This window comes from Nicotiana tabacum, chromosome 8 (genome assembly GCF_000715075.1).
Source record: "Nicotiana tabacum cultivar K326 chromosome 8, ASM71507v2, whole genome shotgun sequence".
In the NCBI taxonomy this organism is placed as follows: domain Eukaryota; kingdom Viridiplantae; phylum Streptophyta; class Magnoliopsida; order Solanales; family Solanaceae; genus Nicotiana; species Nicotiana tabacum.
Window position 1 is genome coordinate 108,953,205 of NC_134087.1, and position 24,688 is coordinate 108,977,892.

Below are 24,688 nucleotides of genomic sequence, written 5' to 3' on the forward strand. Positions count from 1 at the left end.
AGGTCATTTAGGATGATAAAATTTGTTTGTTGATTCAGGAATTTGGGTCTGTCAGAATTCAATTGGACTTGGACCCTAAAAAGTCGAAGTCCAAGATCTCGATATATAGACCCATACCAAATTGATTTGGGTCAAATTGACCCCTGCTCTGTACGGTTTCTTAAGGTAAAAACGGGGGTCCTAAGGGGTAAATTAGGAAATCTAGGTGAAAGAATCTCATTCAACTGAATAGTAAGCTTCTAGGAAGCTGGGAAGGGGGATATTTTTAATTCTGAAAAATTAAACTAAGGGCACCTCGGCCAAAATAAAAAATTCAGAAGGGCCTAAGTGCAGAAATTATTTCCTTAAAGCTGCCCTACTTGCCTTGCCTATAAAGAAGTTTAGAACAACAGTATTTCATTGATTTCTTTTGGTAATGTTTGAGGTTTTCTTGGTGCTAAAATAATTTTCTGGTTAGCTGGTGTTAAGATTGGTTAAATTTGAGTTTGTCTTGAGGTCTGCTGGTCCATCGAGTGACTGAAATTAGTGTTTGGATTATTATATCTTATCTGCCGGTTTAAAAATTGGTCTGTTGGTTCACTTTTTGGTTTGCTGGGCTTTACTGTTGTTGCTGTTGTTGATCCCTGTTGTTAATACTACTGATCCTTCTTGATTTCTTTGTTCTCTCAATCTCAGGTACAGTTCTGCATTCCCTCTAAATGTAAAGTTGATTTGGAATCAAAAAAAGGAGATCTGGAACTTTGAGTCATATTATTCAACAAGTTTGGTCGTAGATTAGCTTATTTGCCTATTTTATTTTATTTAGAGAATTGCATTCACTGCCCTTCAAGCTACAATTTGTAATTCAAATCTGAGTCCTGAATATCATATGTTAGATAATGTCTGCCTTAGTTTGGCCGTCAAATGTAGCTGTTGGTATTACTTGTTTGTTTTAAGGTTAGTATATGGGCTTGATTGAGTGCAGTGGATTCGATTTTTGGGGCCATATACAATTTCTGTAGCTTTTGAATGGATGGCTCAATGTCATAGTTTTGCTGGATTTGGGTAGCAAGTTCCGATATTATCAATGTTCTGTTTGCCTTTGGCAATGGTTAAGATGTGATTTAGCCTAAATGGATTTATTTTTAGCTTAGTTTTGCCTTCAGAATTTGAACATTGTGTCACAAACTCCTGGGCTAAGTTTTACGTAATGCTAATAATCCAGTTTGTTCGAAAATGGGCTCAGATTCCTTCCATAATCAGGGTTTCGGTCTTTTAATTCAAAACAAGCATTTGTTTCAATTCAATCCTTTATTCCATGTTGTGTACATTAACTAGCACTCTTGGTCTGCAAGTAGGGGCATAAGATTGGGCCTAACGCAGGCCCAAACGAGAATGTGATCACATTCCTACCTCTTTTCTCATCATGAATTAGGCTCTTTAAGCCTAAAGCCCGGGGACTTCCCAAGTTGGAATGCCCGTTTGTTTATTATGAAGAGATGCTTTTGGGCTTGTGAATCTTTAGTACATTGTTCAGTCTATCTCGTAAGGCCAAGTCTTCAAATCAAAACAATTAGAGTCCTTTTAGCTTTTCTTATTTAATTGTTGGTGTGCCATGATATAGTACAAGTAGTCTGTGGCCCTCATAAATTAGTGTAGAAACCTTTAAATTAAGAATAATTTGAGGAGTTGCCCGCCAAATAAAATGATAATTGCATGGCCCTCGCTTTAATTAATCTTGTTTATCCTAGAACTCGAGGAGTGCCATTTAGTAAATTTCATGGCCCTCGCCAAATTGCAAATGCGAAATCGCTTTAGGCGCATTAATTTTATAAGGTTACTTTCCTAAATTCGGGTGCGCATTTATGTGACCCAAATCCAAATCTCAACGATGTTAAAATATGTCAAGATCCACGGGTGCATATATGTGATGTGGTTCGAGACGTGTTTTAATAACGTTGCAATCTTCTTTAATTAATTAAATAAAAGTTGCTAAAAGTTAAAATTTGCACATAGGTTCATAATTGTTTAAAATCAGATAATTAAGCCGGATGTAACAGTTTAGCGACCATGCTAGAACCACGGAACTCAAGAATGCCTAACACCTTCTCCCGGGTTAACAGAATTCCTTACCCGGATTTCTGTGTTCGCAAACTGTAATACAGAGTCAATCTTTTCCTCGATTCGGGATTTAAATTGGTGACTTGGGACACCATAAATTATTCCAAGTGGCGACTCTGAATTTAATAAATAAATAATCCTGTTTCGATTGTCACTTTATGTTGGAAAAAAAAACTCCCCTTTACACCCCTTTCGGAGGTGTAGGTAAAAAGGAGGTGTGACAGCTCTGGCGACTCTGCTGGGGACCGAACCCAGAATCTCCGGTTCAGGGTTCAAAATTCGAGCTTAATGAATTTTTATATTTAGCTTTATTTATTAATTGATTTTATTACATGTTTGGGCCTAACTGCTACGAAACCTTTCTCTTTTCATCTTTAGGGATGTGCTCGTTGGTCGAGACTCCCTATTTTGTTAGTGTCATACCTTGAAATAATAAAGAGGCTCGGACAAGTTACAAAGCCGGATGGCCTTTTGGTTCCCGGTACGTAGCCCCCTCCTCGGCTCGAGTTGTCCGCTCGGGTACACAGTCTAGAACAAATACCCAGGTTTTCAACCTAGAATAACTCAGCCTCATGCTGGATCTCTAGTAGGAACGTTTGTTTGCATCATGTGCATTTGACTTTGGAGACTCAACACAGGGTTTGGGTCTGTCTAGGACAGGTGTACCCGAAATGTAAAGACCATTAGGATGCATCTTACTTGCTACTTGCGCATTCATTTGCTTCGGATTTGCGTGTTGACCGACTTACAAGGAAAACTTAGATGGTTGAGAGGGATAAGTGCCTGTTTTGAAAAACCAATGTACCAAACATACCGAAACTCTGCCAAAATTTTGAAAAAAAGAAAGAATTTTGTAGTTTTCAAAGAAAAGAAAAAAAGGAAAATCTTTATGTTTTAGAAAGGAAAAATAGTTGGTTTTATTTTGACAAATTTTCCCGAACTGTACTAGTTTAATTCTCACAGGGTGTGAGATACGCAGGCAACCCCCATCGGGTCCAACTTCCTTTTTGCAAAAATAGCCAAAAAAATAAAGATTTTATTTTTATGGTTAAGGTGATGTCATTCTTGTCAAAAATAGCCGATTGTCCCCAAAAGGACGCCGAAAGGCTGTTTTTGCAAGAACAGCCGCCTTCGGTCTCTTTTTTAAATTTTTAGCCGATTAACGAGAACAACTTTAAAATCTTTCCCCGGAAGTGCTGAAAGGCCGTATTTGCAAAGTTAGGTTTGTACTTTTGAAATAAAAAAAATATGAAAAATGTCAGCTCTATTTTTTGGGTCAATTGAATCGTGATTTTTTTTTTTGCTTAACCACCCTAATAAATGTGTAGAATGAGCACGAATCAGAATTTGCCAATAACAGTTTTGAAAAAGATCCCTTTGGAATTGCATATGTGGTGGGATGATTTGGGTAAATCGGGACAAGACACGGTCAATCAATACCTGGGAGGCCTCACTAGGTTGCTGAAGATTAATCCTAGAGGAGACATCATAAAGGTGCTGGTTACATTTTGGGACCCGGCCCACAACGTATTTCACTTCTCAGATTTTGAACTTACCCCAACATTGGAAGAAATAGCCGGATATATTGGGGGTCCCAAAGTTCCTCTGAGACACCAGTACCTGATTGCTCCAAGGGCAGTAGCCGTACACAGGTTCCTAGACTCTTTGAAAATAAGCAGGGGGGGGGTCCACAACCCAGACTTTGCAGCTGGTTTTTGTACTTTGCAGTTTATATACAACAGATATGGTCATATATGAGGGTTCAACAAGCCGGAAAACAAAATCTGCAACAAAGGAAACCGACTTAAGTGGGAAGAACACAAATGTTTTGCATTTATGGTGGTCTTTTTGGGACTTTTAGTGTTTCCTAGAAAAGATGGGAATATTGACATACGAGTAGCCGGGGTTGTCAGCACTTTGCTCACTCAGGCCAATAGCACTCTCGCACCCATGATAGTAACTGAAATCTTCCACGTTCTCACAGCCTACAAAGCCGGATGAGACTTTTTCAAGGGGTGCAACGTGTTGTTGCAGATGTGGATGATCGAACACCTATGCCATCGTCCTCAATTTATGAGTTATGGGTCGACAGAGAAAACATGCATAGAAGAATTTTACACGAGGGTTGACGAGATCAACTTGCCAGAGGGGGTCACAAAGTGGGTAGCGCGCCTCTGTTCCATCACTACAAACCAAATAGAGTGGACATTTGGATGGCTGCCTGTGGATGAGGTCATATACATGCCAGCCACCAGGCCTCATTTCCTCTTGATGGGACTCAGGAGTATCCAGCCTTATGCGCCATATCGGGTTTTGAGGCAGCTAGGGAGACGCCAGATAGTTCCGAGAGATGAAGATCTTAGTGCCCAAGTAGTCGAGATCAAACTTAACGGTCAGTTTCATGAAGCAGCAGTCCGCCAAATTTGGAGCAAATGTCAATACTTAGCAGCCAATACCTGTATACGTGATCGATACAAAAGTGAGGTTTCACCAGGGTACCTTTCTTGGTATATGAGAAAAATTGAGTTTGGGAGGCCGGCTAAAAGACCCCATCTTTAGGAATTCGTCGAGGCATCACAGGAATAATGGGCTTGGTTGACTAAAGAGAATGAGTACAAGGCCATAATAGGAAGGTTGGAAAAACAAGTCAAAGAACTTCAATTCGAGAATAGCTTGCAAGCAGCGGCGGACGAAGGTGAAAAGAAAAGGCTAGCCAAAGTAAAAGAGGCCCTTCGAACCCAAATCCAGAAAATGAAAACTGCGGCAGAAAACCCCGCCCTAAGTGCCAAAGATGAAAAACTCATAAATAACCTGAGGCAGAAAGTAAGTGACTATAGTTTTATTTGAACAAGGCAGAAAGTGAACTATCCAAGGTTCGAAAGCAATTGGCTAAAAACGCAGATGAACGAGCATGCCTGGTTAAGCAGTTGAAAGAGAAGTACGACAATGAGGTCGCGGGATTAAAGAAAAGGGTCATCGCCACGGAAAACAAAATGATCAAACAGGCGAAAGACTTCAAGGTTGAAAGGGAACATTGTTATACAGCATTGGCACAATTAGAAATAGATTTGCAACAACTTCAGGAGCAGAATCATGCGGCCGAGCAAACTTTGGAAGCCAGGACCCAGCAGATCGGGCGTTTGTTGCAAGAAAAAGGTGTCATAAGAGAAATAATTAGAACCATCGCCAATTACATTGTTGTGAAGTGCCAAGCCTGTGAGGATATGACTCACACCACCTTCTTCGCGACAGTGATGACATTTGTTAAACAGATAATGAGTGACTTGGATCGACTTCAAAGGGATCTTGAATATAGGCTCGCGGCGAGACCGAATGATGTCCCGCGGGCACCAAGAGCATTTACGTATTCATGATTTCTCATTTGAGTCTGTATTTCCTTTTCCGTTAAAGTCTGTCAGTTGTGTTGAGTCTGTTTTTTCTTTCTGCTGGAGCCTGTCATTTGTTTTCGAGTCTGTATTTTCTTTTGTTGGAGTATGATAGTTTATTTTTGGAGTCTGTATTTCGTCTTTTCATCAGCGTCTGTTAGTTTCTCTTGGAGTCTGTTAGTTTTGAGTCTTTGTAATCAAAGCATTTGCTTTTATGAAAAATTGAAAATCCCAAAAAATATTTTATTATTTACTTTCACACTTATCTCCCAGAACTACGCTCGGTCTGATTCATGCGGGGTCATAATACGTAGGCAATCTCCATAGGATTCGACCATAACCAAAAGGAAAAAAAAAGAAAAGAAGAGAAAAAGAACAAAAACGAAAAGAGAGAGGAAAAACAAGAGAGGAAAAAAAAGGAAAAGAGAGAAGAATAAGAAAACAAAGAGAAAGAGGCAATGGCAAAACTAGAGGGAAATGGGAGGATGAAAACAAAGAAAAGGAAAGGCCAGAATGAAAAAGAGAAAAAAGGGAGGAAGTTTCAAATGGAAAAGTCGGGATGACGCAAGCAGCCGATCAAATGCATAATAGAAATGGTTAACTGTCTCACACCCTCCTCCACCAATCACACCTATTTTTGTGGTACCTCCACCTGCTGCATTACACCGATCTTCCAGTGAACCTCTGTTCTAGACTCACGACAACCAGTATTATCCCCCTGAACCCACCTTCAAAGTTCCAGAACCATATTCTTACACCCCTTATCTTGATCTCCTGACGGAGACCGAGAAGCCACCCAAAAATCCCGAGCATGAAGAGATGATCAGAAAGGTCAAAAGCTTAGAACAATCGTTCAGAGATATGAGGGGGCTGGGAGGTCAAGTAAGTGTGGCCTATAAAGATTTATGTCTGTTCCCAGATGTTCAGTTACCGGCAGGGTTCAAGATGCCTAAGTTTGATATGTACGACGGGCATGGTGACCCAGTAGCACACTTAAGAGGATTTTATAGCAAGATGAGAGGAGCAGGCGGAAGGGACGAATTGCTAATGGCATATTTCAGCCAAAGTCTGAGCGGATCGGCATTAGAATGGTATACCAGACAAGGTCACAACAGGTGGTACACATGAGACGATTTGGCCCAGGCCTTCGCCTGCCATTTTCAGTACAATCTTGAAATTATCCCAGACCGTCTGTCATTGACAAAGATTGAGAAAAAGCCTGGTGAGAGTTTTAGGGAATATGGATTCCGTTGGAGGGAGCAAGCAGCGAGGGTTGACCCTCCGATGAAAGAAAGCGAGATGGTTGATTATTTCTTACAAGCCTTGGAGCATACTTATTTTGGTCATTTGGTGTCAGCGGTGGGCAAGTCCTTTAATGAGGTTGTAAAAATGGGAGGCATGGTAGAAGAGGGACTCAAGTCTAATAAAATCATGAGCTACTCAGTAATTAAAGCAACCACCCAAGAAATCCAAAACGGTACTGGGGGTGTACTCGGGAAGAAGAAGAAAGAGGATGTTGCGACAATTGAGTCGGGAGCTTGGGTCGGATCCAGGAACCTTCCATGTTACTACAACCCGCCTCGACCCTATCACCAAACTTACCCCCACACTCCATATAACCTACCACAACACTACTACCCACCGCCAGATCCCCATTTTTCCGTCCATCACGCACAAACCTATACCCAACCTCCTTCTCAAGCACAATGGCATGCGCCAACTCCACAAAATCCATACCCAGCTCCACAAAGTACCCATCCACCCCCAAGAGCCTATAGAAATCCCCCTGGAACAGGTTTTTAGCCAAATCAAGCCTTTAAGAATGAGAGGTTGCAGAAGCAGAAGACTTTCACTCCATTGGGGGAATCATATACTAGCCTATTCCACAGATTGAGATAGTTGGGTATGTTGAATCCGATCGAGGCTAAACTGCCAAATCCACCTCCCAGAAATCTTGACTGCTCGGTGAGTTGTGAGTATTGTTCAGGGGCCCCAGGTCATGAGACAAAGAAATGCTGGAAATTGAAAACAGCTATTCAAGAGCTCATTGATACTAATCGGATTGAAGTCCAAGCTCCGGAGGCACCCAATATCAACCAGAACCCACTGTCAGCCCATCATGAGACAAATATGATTGAGATAGTGCATAAGGGAGGGGAGCCTAAGAAGCCTTCGCAAACTGTCATGATGATTCGGGCCAGTGAAGCCAAGCCGTTTGAAAAGTCAACAAGTGAGAAGTCTGTGATCATGTTGAACGGGGCAAATAGTGAACCATCAATGGGGTTCAAGAAGGGGTCCTCAAGTGACGTTGCAGGAAAACATGAAAGAGCAAAAGTGGTTGTGCCAGGAGTGATGAACAAGCCTATGGTAATTGTGAAGGGCGCCCGCATAGAACCTGTCATTATCAAACCGGTAACTCAATTACCGATAGTCAACAGCAAGGCAGTCCCATGGAATTTTGAACGACTGACAGTGACTTACAAGGGGAAAGAGGTTAAAGAAGAAGTGTGTGAGACCCATGGTTTGACTCGATCGGGGAGATGCTTTGCCCCCGAAGAGTTGAGAAAAGCTAAGACCTCCAAAGATAACCCATTATTGGTGAAGAAAGTTGTGACCGAGGAAGAAGTAGAGGAATTTCTGAGAAAGATGAAAGTGCAGGACTATTCCATTATGGAGCAGCTAAGGAAGACACCAGCTCAGATCTTGCTATTGTCATTATTGATCCATTCAGACGAGCATCGTTAGGCTTTGATAAAGATATTGAATGAAGCCCACGTTCCTGACAAAATCTCAGTAAACCACTTCGAAAAGATAGCTAACAAGATATTTGAGGTAAACAAAGTCACTTTTTCTGATGATGAGTTGCCCGTGGAGGGGACTGAGCACAATAGAGCCCTCTATTTGACGATGAAATGTGAAGATTCTGTGGTTACTCGGGTACTGGTTGACAACGGGTCCAGTGCAAATATTTTCCCTCTTTCCACTCTAAATAAGTTGAAGGTGGATGATAAAAGAATTCACAAGAACAATATCTGCGTTTGGGGATTCGACGGTGGAGGGAAAGATTCAGTCAGGGACATAGTGCTTGAGCTTACAATAGGGCCAGTTGAATTTACTATGGAATTCCAAGTGCTCGATGTGGCTGTTTCTTACAATCTTCTATTAGGTCGACTCTGGATTCAGGCTGCCAGAGCGTTACCGTTCACTCTGCATCAAATGGTTAAGTTTGAATGGGATAGACGGGAAATTGTTGTGCATGGCGAAGATAATTTGTGTGTTGCCAGTGATGCCATTGTTCCGTTCATAGAGTTTGAAGACGACAAGGGGCCATGGGTTTATCAGGTTTTTGAGATGGTATCGGTAGAGAAAATTCCTGAAGGGAAGTGCGTGCCGACTCCAAGGGTAGCTATTGCATTAGTCATGGTAGCCGTTGAAATGTTGAAAAATGGTTTTGTACCGGGCAAGGGTTTGGGTGCATCTCTGCAAGGTATCGTACAACCGGTTTCTCTTCCTAAAAACTTGGATACATTTGGTCTGGGGTTCAAGCCCACAACCGCAGACGTGAGAAGAGCCAGAAAAATGAAACAGAGAGCATGGGCCCTTCCAAAGCCAATCCCACATCTTTCCAGATCATTTGTCAGGCCTGGTACCAGAAAGTTCCCAGTGACGACGATTCCCAGTTTGGTGGTTGATATGGATGGAGATTTGATGGAAACGTTTGAGAGGATATTCGATGAAATGAACACGGTGGAAGCTGGAGAGGGTTCTAGCAAGGTGAATGTGTAATTTGTTTGGCCCAGTGCAAAGATTAACAATTGGGAAGCTACTCCTCTCCCCACCAGGAAGGAGTTTTGTTCTTTTATGCTGGCTTCAATGATATGACATGCATGCGGAATCTCCGACCCAGTCTTAAAAGCCAATCTAATTCTGAAATAGCAATTCAAGAAATAGAGTGTGATGTTGAATCGGAATATGACGAGGATGAAGACTTTGAAGAGATTAATAAAGAATTAAGCCATTTTGAAGAAAAAACCAAGCCTAACCTGAGTGATACAGAAGCAATCAATTTAGGTGACCAAGATAATGTCCGGGAAACTAAAATAAGTGTTTATCTTGAACCACAACTCAGAGGGGAGATAATTAAAACACTGTTCAAGTATAAAGATGTTTTTGCATGGTCCTATGACGACATGCCAGGTCTAAGCACTGGCCTGGTGGTTCACAAATTGCCCACTGATCCGGCATCCCCCTGTCAAGCAGAAACTGAGGAAATTTAAAACTAATATGAGTGTGAAAATTAAGGAAGAGGTCACCAAACAGTTTAAGGCCAAAGTCATTCGGGTTACCCGGTATCCCACCTGGTTAGCCAATGTTGTGCCTGTGACGAAGAAGGATGGTAAGACCAGGGTGTGTGTTGATTATCGAGATCTCAACAAGGCAAGTCCTAAGGATAACTTCCTATTGCCGAACATCCATATATTGATCGATAATCGTGCCAAACATGAAATTGGTTCTTTTGTGGATTGTTATGCGGGTTACCACCAGATCTTAATGGATGAGGAGGACACAGAAAAGACAGCATTCATCACTCCATGGGGAACGTACTGCTATCGGGTCATGCCATTTGGTTTGAAAAAAGTTGGGGCAATCTACATGAGGGCAACGACGACCATATTTCATGACATGATACACAGGGAGATCGAGGTTTATGTGGATAATGTGATTGTAAAGTCTAGAAAGCAGTCTGATCATGTCAGAGATTTGAGAAAGTTCTTCCAAAGGCTTTTTAGGTACAATCTCAAGCTAAACCCAACAAAATGCGCATTCGGTATCCCGTCTAGAAAGTTGTTGGGATTCATAGTCAGCCGCCGAGGTATTGAATTAGACCCATCAAAGATCAAAGCTATCCAGGAGTTGCCACCCCCAAAGAACAAGACTGAGGTGATGAGTCTATTGGGGAGATTGAATTACATCAGCAAGTTTATTGCTCAACTCACGACAACTTGTTAGCCCATCTTCAAACTATTAAAGAAAGATGTTGCGGTTAAGTGGACAAATGAATGTCAGGAAGCATTTGATAGGATAAAGGGGTACTTGTCAAACCCACCTTTTTTGGTCCTGCCAGAACTAGGGAGACCTTTGATTCTATATTTGACGGTCTTGGGCAATTCATTTGGATGTGTGTTGGGACATCATGACATCACTGGCAGGAAGGAGCAGGCCATATATTATCTCAGCAAGAAGTTCACATCTTACGAGGTTAAGTACACTCATCTTGAGAGTTCGTGTTGCGCCCTAACTTGGGTAGCCCAGAAGTTGAAACATTATTTGGCATCTTATACTACTTACCTTATCTCTCGCTTGGATCCGTTGAAGTATATCTTCCAGAAGCCTATGCCCATGGGAAGACTCGCAAAGTGGAAGATTTTGCTCACAGAATTTGACATTGTCTATGTGACTCAGACTGCGATGAAAGCACAAGCATTGGCCGACCATTTGGCTGAGAATCCTGTGGATGAAGAATACGATCCTTTGAAGACTTATTTCCCTGATGAAGTGGTAATGCACATTGATGAGTTGGAACAGAAAGGCCAGGATGGAAACTTTTCTTTGATGGGGCGGCAAACATGAAAGGCGTTGGGATAGGAGCGGTACTTGTTTTTGAAACAGGGCATCATTACCCTGTTACGGCTCAGCTTCGGTTCTACTATACTAACAATATGGCTGAGTACGAGGCATGTATTTTGGGTTTGAGGATGGCTGTGGATATGGGTGTCCAGGAAGTCTTTGTCTTGGGTGACTTGGACCTTCTGGTGCACCAGATTCAGGGAGAGTGGGAAACATAGGATTTAAAACTCATACCGTATCGATAATATTTACATGATCTTTGTCAGCGATTCTAATCAATAGAGTTCAGGCATATTCCGAGGATTTATAATGAGGTCCCTGATGCTTTGGCTACTCTGGCGTCAATGTTACATCACCTAGATAAGGCTTATGTGGACCCTTTGCATATTCAAGTCCACGATCAACATGCTTATTGTAATGTGGCGGAAGAAGAGCTCGATGGGGAGCCTTGGTTTCATGATATCAAGGAGTACATCAGGATGCGAATGAATCTCGTACAAGCCATAGGTGATCAAAAGAGAACAATTCGACGGTTGGAAAGTGGATTTTTCTTCAGTGGAGTAGTGTTGTACAAAAGAACTCCAGATCTTGGATTCTTGGATTGCTGAGATGCATAGATGCTAGGAAGGCCACAACTATTATGACTGAAGTACATTCTGGAGTCTGTGGACCGCACATGAGTGGGTATGTGCTGGCGAAGAAGATTCTCCAGGAAGGTTATTATTGGCTCACTATGGAGAGAGATTGTATCAGTTTCGTGCGTAAATATCATCAGTGCCAAGTGCATGGAGATTTGATTCATTCTCCACCATCTGAATTACACACGATGTCTGCACTGTGGCCTTTTGTTGCGTGGGGCATGGATGTCATTGGGCCAAATGAGCCATCAGCATCGAATGGGCACAGGTTCATTCTGGTGGCCATAGATTATTTCACCAAGTGGGTTGAGGCTAAAACATTCAAGTCTGTAACCAAGAAGGCGTGGTTGATTTTTTGCACTCAAATATAATTTGATGGTTCGGGATACCGAAGGTAATCATCACAGATAACGGTGCTAATCTCAATAGTCATTTGATGAAAGAGGTGTGTCAACAGTTTAAGATTACATATCGCAATTCCACCCCATACTGCCCCAAGGCAAATGGAGCAGTCGAGGCAGCCAACAAGAACATAAAGAAGATATTTCGAAAAACAGTGGAGGGTTCTAGGCAGTGGCATGAAAAGCTGCCATTTGCATTGCTGGGTTATCACACTAATATCCGTACTTCAGTAGGGGCGACTCCTTATTTGTTGGTGTATGGCACCTAAGCAGTGATACCCGCAGAGGTGGAAATTCCATCCATTCGAATTGTCGCGGAGGTTGAGATCGATGATGATGAGTGGGTCAAAACCTGCTTGGAACAATTGAGTTTGATCGACGAGAAAAGATTGGCAGCAGTGTGTCATGGCCAGTTGTATCAATATATAATGGCAAGAGCATACGATAAGAAGGTGCGTCCACGAAAGTTTGAAGTGGGTCAGTTAGTATTAAAACGCGTTCTTCCACATCAGGTTGAAGCAAAAGGCATGTTTTCCCCAAACTGGCAGGGGCCGTTCGTTATAACTAAAGTGTTGTCCAATGGTGCATTGTATTTGACAGATGTAGAAGGAAAATGTGTAAAAATGGCTATCAACTCTGATGCAGTCAAAAGATACTATGTATGATTCCCTTGTTTAATTGTACTTGTTTTGTATTTGGCCTATTTTGAATATTGAAATGACGAAGGCATTTTGTTCTGCTATCTAAACACTGTATCCTTTGTTACCTCCTTTGAGCCTTATTTATTTTTCTTTCATACCCCTCTTTCGGAATCAGTAGCAAATATCGGAAACACAAGAATGAAAGATAAGTAAAGGAAGAAGAGAAAAAGAGAAAGAAAATAAAAGAAAAAGAAAAGAATGAAAAGACAAAGAAATGAATGAAAAGACAAAGAAATGAATGAAAAGAGAAAGAAAAGAATGAAAAGAAAAAGAGGGAAGAAAACCAACAAAAAGAGAAAAAGAAAAAAAAGGGAAAGAAAAGAAAGAGAAAATAGAAAACCACAACAACAAAGTAATTTCTATGACATGAACTACGTTCGACCTGATTCCCTATAAGGATACGCAGGCAGCTTCATGATTCGGTCTCATCAAAATAAAAATCCAAAAGTCCCCAAGCAAGAAACCGCGGCAGAAGTTGTGGTTGTTGTAAGAAATCTGATTCCGAAAGTTGTAATTTTGAACCCATGTGAACTGTTTTTGAGCCTTTGACATCCTTTCTTTTTAACCCTATCCAAAAGTCCACATTACGGTCCAGAAAGATCTTCCGACCAGTCTTCGAGAAATGCCAAGTCAAGCAGGTAAAGGTAATTCATATCAGGGGAAACACTCTGGTCCTAAGAGGGAAAAGAAATAAAAAATGAGAGAGTCTTATTGGTGAAAACCCTCACGGGCACTATAAGGCGATGGAAGCTGAGAGAAATAAAAAATGAGAGAGTCTTATTGGTGAAAACCCTCACGGGCACCGTAAGGCAAAAGTGAGTTGAGAGATGAACAAATGAGAGATGCTTGTTGGTGAAAACCCCTCAGGGCACTGTAGGCCGAACAAGGTCAAGGTTTTGGTAAAGAAATCAGGTTATGGAAACTTTGGGGCATCAAAGTATGGCAATTGGAAGTTGATTGGTTAGTTAGATTGGGCAGATTAATCCGAAATGCATGTCATGATCATTGGTGCCAGCTGTTCCATTCAGATAAGTCTCTTTTCATTTTCCCCTTTAGATAGTCTTCCAGTTTTGGATTTTCTTATCCTTAATTCTCTAAGTCATTGCATTTCATTTCTTTTGAGTATATTTCTCTAAGATGTTCCCAATGTCAGTTTTGTTTAAGCAAATAAGAAAGAATTTCAATGCTCACTACCAGCTTCAAGATTGCAAAGCATAGTGCGGCCAGAGCATACCAAAATAGCATGATGTAAAGTGGGATAAAGTGCCAGCAAAGTTACACCGGCAGAATGATTTAGTAATTTCATGGGAGATGCATAGGTTCAGTTAAAGGGGTCAGAGGTGTGAAACAACGGTTCGGGTATAGAACATTCGGGTCACCCAAAGTCATGAGGTTTTGAAAGTCAGTCGGAAAGTCAAACGGTTCAGGGCTAGTTCGGGAAAGCCAGGCAAAACAAAACAATGTAGCGGAGAGACCTTCAGCAAGAATGCCATCAACTAACCACCACATTTTAAACTGACAAAAATTTTCTTTGATTAAAACAGGGGCAGGAAATTTCAGTTGTTTCAGAGAAACCCTCCGTGGAGAAAGGCAGTCACCAAACAGGTTTGATTTTTGATTTTCAGGACCCTCCTAGAAAATGGGACCTAGCGTAAAGTTTAAAAATAGTGTAAGCTAGCATAAACGTATCCCAAAGGAATATAAGTAGGTTTAGAAGTTTGCATGTTCGAGATAAGATTCAATTAGGAGTTTTCAGGACCCTCCTGAATAATGGGACTTAGTTTTAAGATTTTGATTAGATAAAAACATTTATCATAAATTCTGATGTAGGGTAGTATAATTCAGCCATAAAAGTTGTCACTCTTAAGATAAAATTTGACCTTTGATTTTCAGGACCCTCCTGGATAATGGGATGTAGCTTTAAGACCCTCTTGGATAACAAGATTTAGCGAAAGTCACACCTTTAGAAGATATAACTTAGATTTAAAATTGTCGTTTAGGTAAGAATTGTCAGGACCCTCCTGGATAATGGGACCTAACTTTCAAATTCTTAGCAATACTTGATAACATGATGTAGTTTACACTCACATCTGTGCCAACCACCAAACTGGGGCAGAAGATTTTCTTTGTTGTGTCTATTTCGCTGAAGTCAGGAGTCCGTCTGGAGAGCATGGAATACATTTCAAGCCATGCAGTCAGGAGCCCGCCTAGAGAGCAGGGAATACATTCAAGTTTAGCAGTTAGGAGCCCGCCTAAAGAGCATGGAATACATTTCAAGGCAGCAGTCAGGAGCCCGCCTGAAGAGCAGGGAATATATTTCAAGCCAGCAGTCAGGAGCCCGCCTAGAGAGCAGGGAATACATTTCAAGTTTAGCCACCAGGAGCCCGCCAGGATAGTAGGGAGTACAATTAAAGTCAGTAGTCAGGAGCCCGCCTAGAGAACAAGGGAGTACAATTCAAGTTTTAGCTTTCAAATTCTTATTGATCTTCGGTAATGTGATCCTTTTTACACTTACATGTGTGCCCAGCCACCAAACTGGGGCAGAAAAATTTCTTTGTTTTTGTTTATTTTGTTGAAGTCAGTAGCCCGCCTGGAGAGCAGGGAATACATTTCAATTTCAGCAATCAGGAGCCCGCCTGGAGAGCAAGAATACATTCAAGTTCAGCAGTCAAGCGTCCACCTGGAGAAAAGAAAAAACATCTCAAAGTGTAGTTGGCAGTCATGGATCCACCTGGACAAATGGAAAACATCTCAGATTACAATTCAAGGCGGCAACAAAAGGATTCCACCGGGAGAATACAAGTCAACAAGGCAACAAGAGCCGCAAGAGCAAGTTTGAAGATATAGATAGGATTTTGTAATGCATAGATCATAGTCTAGTCTAGCTTCTTTTTATTTTATCATGGTGTAATAAGGGGATGCAGTAAGCAGCAGCAACAACAGTGAAATCACAACTTCATGGTAGTCCCAACTACCGAAATTTCCTGAACTACACTGACCTGATTCCTTTATAGCCAAGGATATGTAGGCAACCTCGGAAGCAGGGTGCGGTCAAATCCTTCGAAATGCTTCCCACAGAGTATTAAATGGGCAAAAATCGCTCGTATCCTCTCACTTTATCTTTGCACGGAAACTCTTCGTGTTTCCGGGCAAATAGGGGCAACTGAGAGCACGTGATTTTTGCCCTATATGAATTACTCCCATAAATTCAAAACAAAATAAGTTTTTTTCATTTGTTTGCGATTTCGTAGATTTTTGTTTGTTATTGTTTGCATTTGTCTGTGCATGTTTTTTATTTAATTAATGAAAAATACAAAATATGTTGCATTTGCATTTAGGGTTTAATTTTACATTTTAGTATTAATTGACAAATTAGTTGTTTCATAAAAATGGAAAAATCACAAAAATAGTTTATTTTGCACTTTTAATTTTAATTTCGAATTTTGGTAGTTTTCCTTGAATTTGGTTTTTAATTATTTGTGGTAAATGTTATTTAGAGTTAATTAACATAATAGGATAATTTGATTAGTGATTAATTTAGGTTCATTTTAATTTTAATTTAAAAAAGAAACTAAAAGAAATTTTTTAAAAAAAAAGAGGAAAAAGAAAGGAAAACAAATAAAAGGAAATAGAGGCTGAACTGGGTTGCATTTGATTTCCAGACCCCAGGCTCAAACGTTTCCCCCAACCCCTCAATTCTGGCTATGACCCAGCCCAATACCTGTCCCCGACCCGGTCCGTTTCCCCCCACTAAACCAAACGACCCCGTTTTGGTGGTCCAAGCTCTGAGCCGTTCGATCCCGTTAAATCAACGGATGGGAACTAATTCACTTGACACTATAAGAGTGTCCGAACTAACCTTACCCCCTCAGACCCCCCTTCCTCTCACTCATCCCTTTCCTTTCCCTTCCGTTTCAGAGAACCCATCTCAACCCTAGCGTCGCCTTAGCTTCCTTCGGTGGCGATGCCACCACCAAACCAACCCAAATTCACACCACACCTCCTCATACCAAATCTATAATCTTTTTCCCTTGAATCACCCTAGACTTCCTCGAATCTTGAATCCAAGTTTGAAACCTAAAATCCCAAAACTTCCGAATCGAGATTTCGTTGAAGATTTTAGATCTAGTTTGATTTTATTTGTATGTTCTTGATAAGAACACACGATTAATATCAAATTAAGCCGATAATTGGAAGGTTTGAAGACTCAATTTCAGTTCCTACTGTCTGAGTTTTGTAGTTATCTCCTCTTTTCTTTTATTTAATCTTTTCCTCCTTGCTTTTTCATCATTTTTTCTATCTTCTGTTTCTTTCTTTTCTTCTGGTTTCTTTCTCGTTTCTTCCTAGTTCTTTAGGGTCATGTCCTTTATGCATGTTAGTATTGACTTGCTTAATTAACATGATTCCATTTTTGTTTTAGATTGGTTCGAACTTCTTTTATTTTCCCTTGAGTCCAAGACCTCATGAGTCTTTACGACTTGGTAGGTCATTTAGGCTGATAAAATTTGTTTGTTGATTCTGGAATTTGGGTCTGTCAGAATTCAATTGGACTTAGACCCTGAAAATTTGAAGTCCAAGATCTCAGTATACAGACCCATACCAAATTGATTTGGGTCAAATTGGCCCCTGCTCTGTCCGGGTTTTTAAGGTAAAAACGGGGGTCCTAAATGGTAAATTAGGAAATCTAGGTGAAAGAATCTCATTCAACTGAATAGAAAGCTTCTAGGAAGCTGGGGTGGGGGGTTACTTTGAATTCTGAAAAATTAAACTAAGGGCACCTAGGCTAAAATGAAAATTTCAGAAGGGCCTAAGTGCAGAAATTATTTCCTTAAGGATCCCCTACTTGCCTTGCCTATAAAGGCATCATTTCTTGCCTTTCTAGGCAGAGTTTTAAGAGATGGAAATCCAAAAAAATACAGAGGCTGCATAAATTTTACTATTTCATAAACTTCAAGAGCAAAAAAAAAATTCTGAAAAAAACACAAAGGGCTGAAAAACTTTAGAACAACACTGTTTCATTGATTTCTTTTGGTGATGTTAGAGGTTTTCTTGGTGCTAAAACAATTTTCTAGTTAGCTGGTGTTAAGATAGGTTAAATTAGTGTTTGGATTATTGTATCTTATCTGCTGGTTTAAAAATTGGTCTATTGGTTCAATTTCTGGTTTGCTGGGCTCTATTGCTGTTGTTATTGTTGATCCATGTTGTTAACACTACTGATCCTTCTTGATTTCTTTATTCTCTCAATCTCAGGTACAGTTCTACATTCCCTCTAAATGTAAAGTTGATTTGGAATAAAAAAAATGGAGATCTGGAACTTTGAGTCATAATCTTCAACAAGTTTGGTCGTAGATTAGCTTATTTGCCTGTTTTATTTTATTTAGAGAATTGCATTTACTACCCTTCAAGCTACAATATGTAATTCAAATCTGAGTCCTGAACATCATATGTTAGATAATGTCTGCCTTAGTTTGGCCGTCAAATGTAGTTGTTGATATTACTTGTTTGTTTTAAGGTTAGTATATGGGCTTGATTGAGTTATGTGGATTCGATTTTTGGGCCATATACAATTTCTGTAGCTTTTGAATGGATGGCTCAATGTCATAGTTTTGCTGGATTTGGGTAGCAAGTTCCGATATTATCAATGTTCTGTTTGCCTTTGGCAATGGTTAAGATGTGATTTAGCCTAAATGGGTTTATTTTTACCTTAGTTTTGCCTTCAGAATTTGAACATTGTGTCACAAACTCCTGAGCTAAGTTTCATGTAATGGTAATAATCCAGTTTGTTCGAAAATGGGCTCAGATTCCTTCCATGATCAGGGTTTCGGTCATTTAATTCAAAACAAGCATTTGTTTCAATTCAATCCTTTATTCCATGTTGTGTACATTAACTAGCACTCTTGGTCAGCAAGTAGGGGCATAAGATTGGGCCTAACGCAGGCCTAAACGAGAATGTGGTCACATTCCTACCTCTTTTCTCATCATGAATTAGGCTCTTTAAGCCTAAAGCCCGTGGACTTCACAAGTTGGAATGCCCGTTTGTTTATTATGAAGAGATGCTTTTGGGCTTGTGAATCTTTAGTACATTGTTCAGTCTATCTCGTAAGGCCAAGTCTTCAAATCAAAACAATTAGAGTCCTTTTAGCTTTCCTTATTTAATTGTTGGTGTGCCATGATATAGTACAAGTAGTCTGTGGCCCTCATAAATTAGTGTAGAAACCTTTAAATTAAGAATAATTTGAGGAGTTGCCCGCCAAATAAAATGATAATTGCATGGCCCTCGCTTTAATTAATCTTGTTTATCCTAGAACTCGAGGAGTGCCATTTAGTAAATTTCATGGCCCTCGCCAAATTGCAAACGCGAAATCGCTTTAGGCGCATTAGTTTAATAAGGTTACTTTCCTAAATTTGGGTGCACATTTATGTGACCCAAATCAAATCCCAACGATGTTAAAATATGTCAAGAGCCACGGGTGCATTTATGTGACGTGGTTCGAGACATGTTTTAATAACGTTGCAATCTTCTTTATTTAATTAAATAAAAGCGACTAAAAGTTAAAATTTGCACATAGGTTCATAATCGTTTAAAATTAGATAATTAAGCCGGATATAACAATTGAGCGACCGTGCTAGAACCACGGAACTCGGGAATGCCTAACACCTTCTCCCGGGTTAACAGAATTCCTTACCCGGATATCTATGTTCGCGGACTGTAATACAGAGTCAATCGTTTTGTCAATTCAGGATTTGAATCGGTGACTTGGGACACCATAAATTATCCCAAGTGGTGACTCTGAATTTAATAAATAAATAATCCCGTTTCGATTGTCACTTTAAGTTGAAAAAAAAACTCCCCTTTACACCTCTTTCGGGGGTGTAGGTAAAAAGGAGGTGTGACAGTCATCTTCTCCCTCCTCGTCATTATGTCGAAGGTTTTGGGCCTCTTCTGAAGATTGGACCACAGGATCAGACTTAGGCTTTCGAGCCTTGCTTTTCTTTGGCTTCGGGGAACTTACAGGTGAACCCCTTTTCCTCTTTTTCTCTTTGGTCAATTTTTGTATTTCTTCTTCATCGGGCGAGAGTGGCCGCATAGCAACAGTGTCTCCGAGGCCTGCATAATGGTAAAATGATTATTCTATTAAGAGATGTCAATATGTGAACAAGAGAACTCACCCTGGTTTTTAGCTTCCCATCGACTCTTGGCCAAATCATGCCAACTACGTTCCACATATCAAGAAGTAGAGGCTAGTTGTCGGACCTAATCTGCGAGGTCCGGAATTGCACCAGGCAACCAAGGGGTAGTTGTATCATCAAAAGGAAGTTAAATCGAGAAAGGATAGAGAAAGCATAATATTGATCATCATCGATAAGCTTGTACTTACGTTTCATATTCAACTCCTCGGGGAATGGCATCCTATCGGCAGGGATCACATCGAAAGTCCTAATTCGGACAAACCGACTCATCCAACCTTGGTCTTTGTCCTCATCGATGCTGGAAAATAGCGACTTTGAGGATCGAAGTTGGAGATTTATCAAACTGCCTCTATAGATTTGAGGGCTATATAGCTTAATCAAGTGATCGAGGCATCCCCTCGATCTGGCTCGAGAAATACCTTATCAAGTTGACGATGCACCAGAAAGAAGGGTAGATCCGGCCAAGAGTCACCTGATATTGGTGGCAGAAATCAAGAATAACTGGATCTACGGGACCTAGTGATGGGTCTATGGGACCCTATGTGAAAGGTGTAGGTATACACGCTCAAGTACCCTACCTTGTGGGTGGTGATGTCCTCTTTAGGGGAAGGGATCAAAACATCCTTATTCTCCTAATTGCAATCCTTTTTCACCTACTCAAGTTCATTTTCAGTTATTAAGTAGATGTATCTCGACATGGTCTCACATCGGTCTGGTGTCGATGGAGGTTTATCAATTTTAAAATCAGAAGTTAGCTCGCACGGCCCGGGAATGCACTCCTCGATACGAGGTGGCACCACCGTTCTACCTCTAGCCAGCCGCGATGATGAGGAAGCCATTTCTTTTTTAGGAACTATTTTAGAGGTTTTTGCCATAGGTTTAGTTAAGAGATGTGGAAGGTGGAGGAGCTTGGCATTTTTTGGTACTAAAAGGACGATGGAAGTAGGCGATGAGAGAAAGAGATGAAGAGAAGAAGGGCTCAGAGAGATTGCAAAGAAGAAGTAAAGTTCTTAATTTGAAATAGGAGCGCCTTATTTATAGGTAAGCGGCGACGGTTTGGCAGTGCTAGTGGTTGGCCATTACTAGCACTCATTTAATGTTATGGCGAAGCAAACCGACAGGATGTTTAGGTCACCTTGAGCCCTTACGTCACGGGGATGACGTCGTCATCGGGGACTCTAGAGAACCGAGGCTCAAGTTGTTTCTTATCCTCATATTCTAAGAAAAGCGGGGACTATCTGTATACGGTCAAAATCATGTATGCTCAATTTAGGAGGCTCGAGGAACCACTTCAAGAGTAAGTCCGAAGTACACTAGGTTCAAGGCGGATGGTAGAGTTCAACGTTCGAAGATAAAAGTGACCGATGAATGTCAAGGCCGAACGTGACCGGCCTCGAGGTAATGTCGTTATGGATTAGTAATAGAATGAGCAAGATTCCTGCCACGTCCCCAAGATCATGGAGTAAATCCCGGAATTGATTTATACGAATACGTATTAGGCGGTTAGACAGTTATCCCATAAGATTCTTTACCGTAAATAGAAATGTACCTTATTTTGGGTTCCTCTATTATATAAAAGGGACCCCAATCATTTGTAACCATCATCAATCATTGGCAAAAGAATATACTCTCTCACTTTCTAGCTCATTGCTCATCAAAATTGTCCTCTAAACTTTATTGTTCTTACTTTACTATTCTTGATCCACCTCGAGGCCACCTTAGCTCGAGGTCGAGACTGGCTTGCACACTGGTTTGATTTTACTTATTTCCTTCATTTATACTTCAAATTTCCTGGTTATTAATCGGTATTGAACTAAATCACATATCTTTAAAACCATAAATCAAGTTTAATTGTTACTCGTATTTTTGAGGTAAAAGACTCTTTGGAATGTTCGTTAGAGAAGATATATATGATAAGCTAAACAAAATATAAAGAGAGTAAGTAAGACACAAAGTTTTATATTGGTTGGTGTACCAGTGTGGTACCTATATCTAGTTTCAATTGGGTCACAATGATTTTCTTAGATCTTCAATGTTGAGTCGTTACAGAGAGTGTGGTTTTTCTTCGTTCACCTCTAATAATGTACAACCAAGTTTCTTTTAAGCTCTTGACACACCTTCTTGAATATTTTTTCTCTCTATCTTTTATGAATAAGATTAGATAGATATAGAAATAATTTTGTATATGAAGTTTCCTTTACATTATCGAGTTCTTTATATAGGTAGTGGATTCCTGATTGAAGGGTTGATTTCCTTCAGTTAGAAGATCTTCACCTAATTTATGGGGAGAGATTTGTCTTTACCCTTAAAATCGGATAACAATTGAATTTATAAGTGGTTTTAAGGATACATGGATTAATCTGACACAAAGCGATATATTGAATTATAAATAAAGCAAACAATAATAAAGTAAATTCAAACAGTGTGACTTGAACACTTATAACCTTGGGAAATTAGTCTCACTTGAATTGGATATGATCCAAATGATGTCAAATACATAAAAATAGTGGCTTGCAAAAAGAAAATAATTTACAATGCTTTGGGATGCGTGTTACAATGTTCTTTGCAGATAATCAGACACCCTTTATATAGTAGGGGAGTCCTACTTTAGATACAACTCTATAAAAGGTAAGGAATCTCATGATTTGCTAATTAATCGGTCTCTTATTGATACGTGCCAGTATTCCAGTTGTGATATCCGACCGGGTGTGGATATTTTGGCCTTCCCTTTATTCGGCCCGATAATATTTCCTCGAGCTTATTTGGAGTTGGGTCAATTTCATAGTCACAGGCTCGATGATCTTGAAGATGTATGTTCTAACTTTGTACCTTGGTTCGGTGGAACCCGGGGTTAATCTTCAACCTATCACGTTTCAGTCCCGATCTGTCATATAATAGATGAGCCTGGTTTCGAACCTATACAGATAGTCCCCTCGGTTTTCGAAGAGTAAACGACAAGAAACGATATGAGCCCTTAATCTTTGCCTCGATACTTCGCTCCAGAAACGACAAAACTGACGAAACTTCTCGTCAGTCACATCTTAATGGTATTAAATGTGCGTCAGTTGCTGGTCAACTACTACAGGTTTTGAACCATCGCTTGCAAACTATAAATACCTCATTATCTCATTAAAACTTTACTTTCAAAACTTCTTCTACTCTTGTTCTTTAAAAATCTTTGCACTCTCTAGTATTTGTGCCCAGATTTCTTGAGGTTTTTGCATGAACTCTCATTTGTATTCACTCCCAACCATTAAGCATAACCTTTTAACTTCCTCTACTCCACCTTTATTCAAAAGAAAAAATGCCAAAGACTTCTAAGATTGTTCCATAAAAAGAAACTGCCTCTTCATCACGGCTGGCCGACAAGGAACCGGTGGTGGAACCTCCTCTTGAATCATTTATTCGCGGCGGGTGCTCGATCGATGCTGATCTAAGGTTGAGAAAACCTCCTCAGTACTGGGTCGGAGTGAGCCAGTCTCGAAATATATATGTTCGATCACCAATAATCTTCTCTCCAAGGTCAAGGAGGACTTGAACTGGGTTGGTAAGCACGTGGTGGTGCCTTCGCCCGAGGAAGCGATTACTACCCACGTGGAGGACTTTTTAAGTATTTATACTTATCCCTTCACGTCGGGTCCCTTGGACCCGATCATCATTGCCTTTTGTAAGAGGTACAAGGTGACCCTCGGTCAAATCCATCCTTCTTTAAGGAGGATAGTTATTCTTCTATGCTTCTTCGTAAGAAAAATCGAGAAGTGTCATTTCACCATCGATCACCTCATGCTTCTGTACAGTTCCCGAATCTATCGAGGGGGATTAATAAAACTTGCCCGTTAGCCACTAAGGCCACATCTCGAGCATAGACAGGGATCGGGACCAAGGATGGTTGGGCCGATTCGTTCCACTGAAAACCTCGGATTTAATCCCGGCCAAGGACATGCCATTTCTCGAGAAATGGAACATAAAACATAAGTATCACCTTGCCTTTAATATTTTGTTTGTTGCTTTTTCCTTTTCCTCCCTTCTTATCGATGTTTTCATTGTACAACCGTTGCTCGGATGCCAGATGCAGTTCCTCGACTCAAGGAGTAGGTTGAGGGCATCGTGTCACAGAAGCCCTATTCCGACCGCGCGTGGCGTGAACTTTCAAAGGGCTGGTGGGAGGCTCGTTCCTCTGGTGAGTTTCCTTTTCCAAGTTAATAATACTTTATTTCTTCCTTGTGCCGTTAAATTCCTATTCGTTCTGTTTTCTTTTGCATGTCTTTCAAAGGATGTCGCTATAAGGCCTCTGTCCGGTGATGAGGATGTACCAATTGAGTCCCCTGCTCTGAGGCAGGGTGATGAGAAGAAAAGGAAGAGGGCCTAGAGCTCTCTGAGCTCGGAAAAGAAGAGAACAAAAAGAAGTCTGGTGCGCAAATCTAAGGGTGGCACCAATACTTACGGCACTATCTTCAGACTCACTTCACCGATTAGGGGATGAGTCAGAAGAAAAAGAAGAAAACTTCGAATTAGTGGCCCACGTGCAGTTAGGTGTCATGATACGAGGGGCCTCTGAACTGGTGGGAGCTGAAACTAAATTGCCTCGACTCGGGGAGGTTGATGAGGGAGCTTTAGCCAAAGCTACTGTGCCGGAAGGGGGC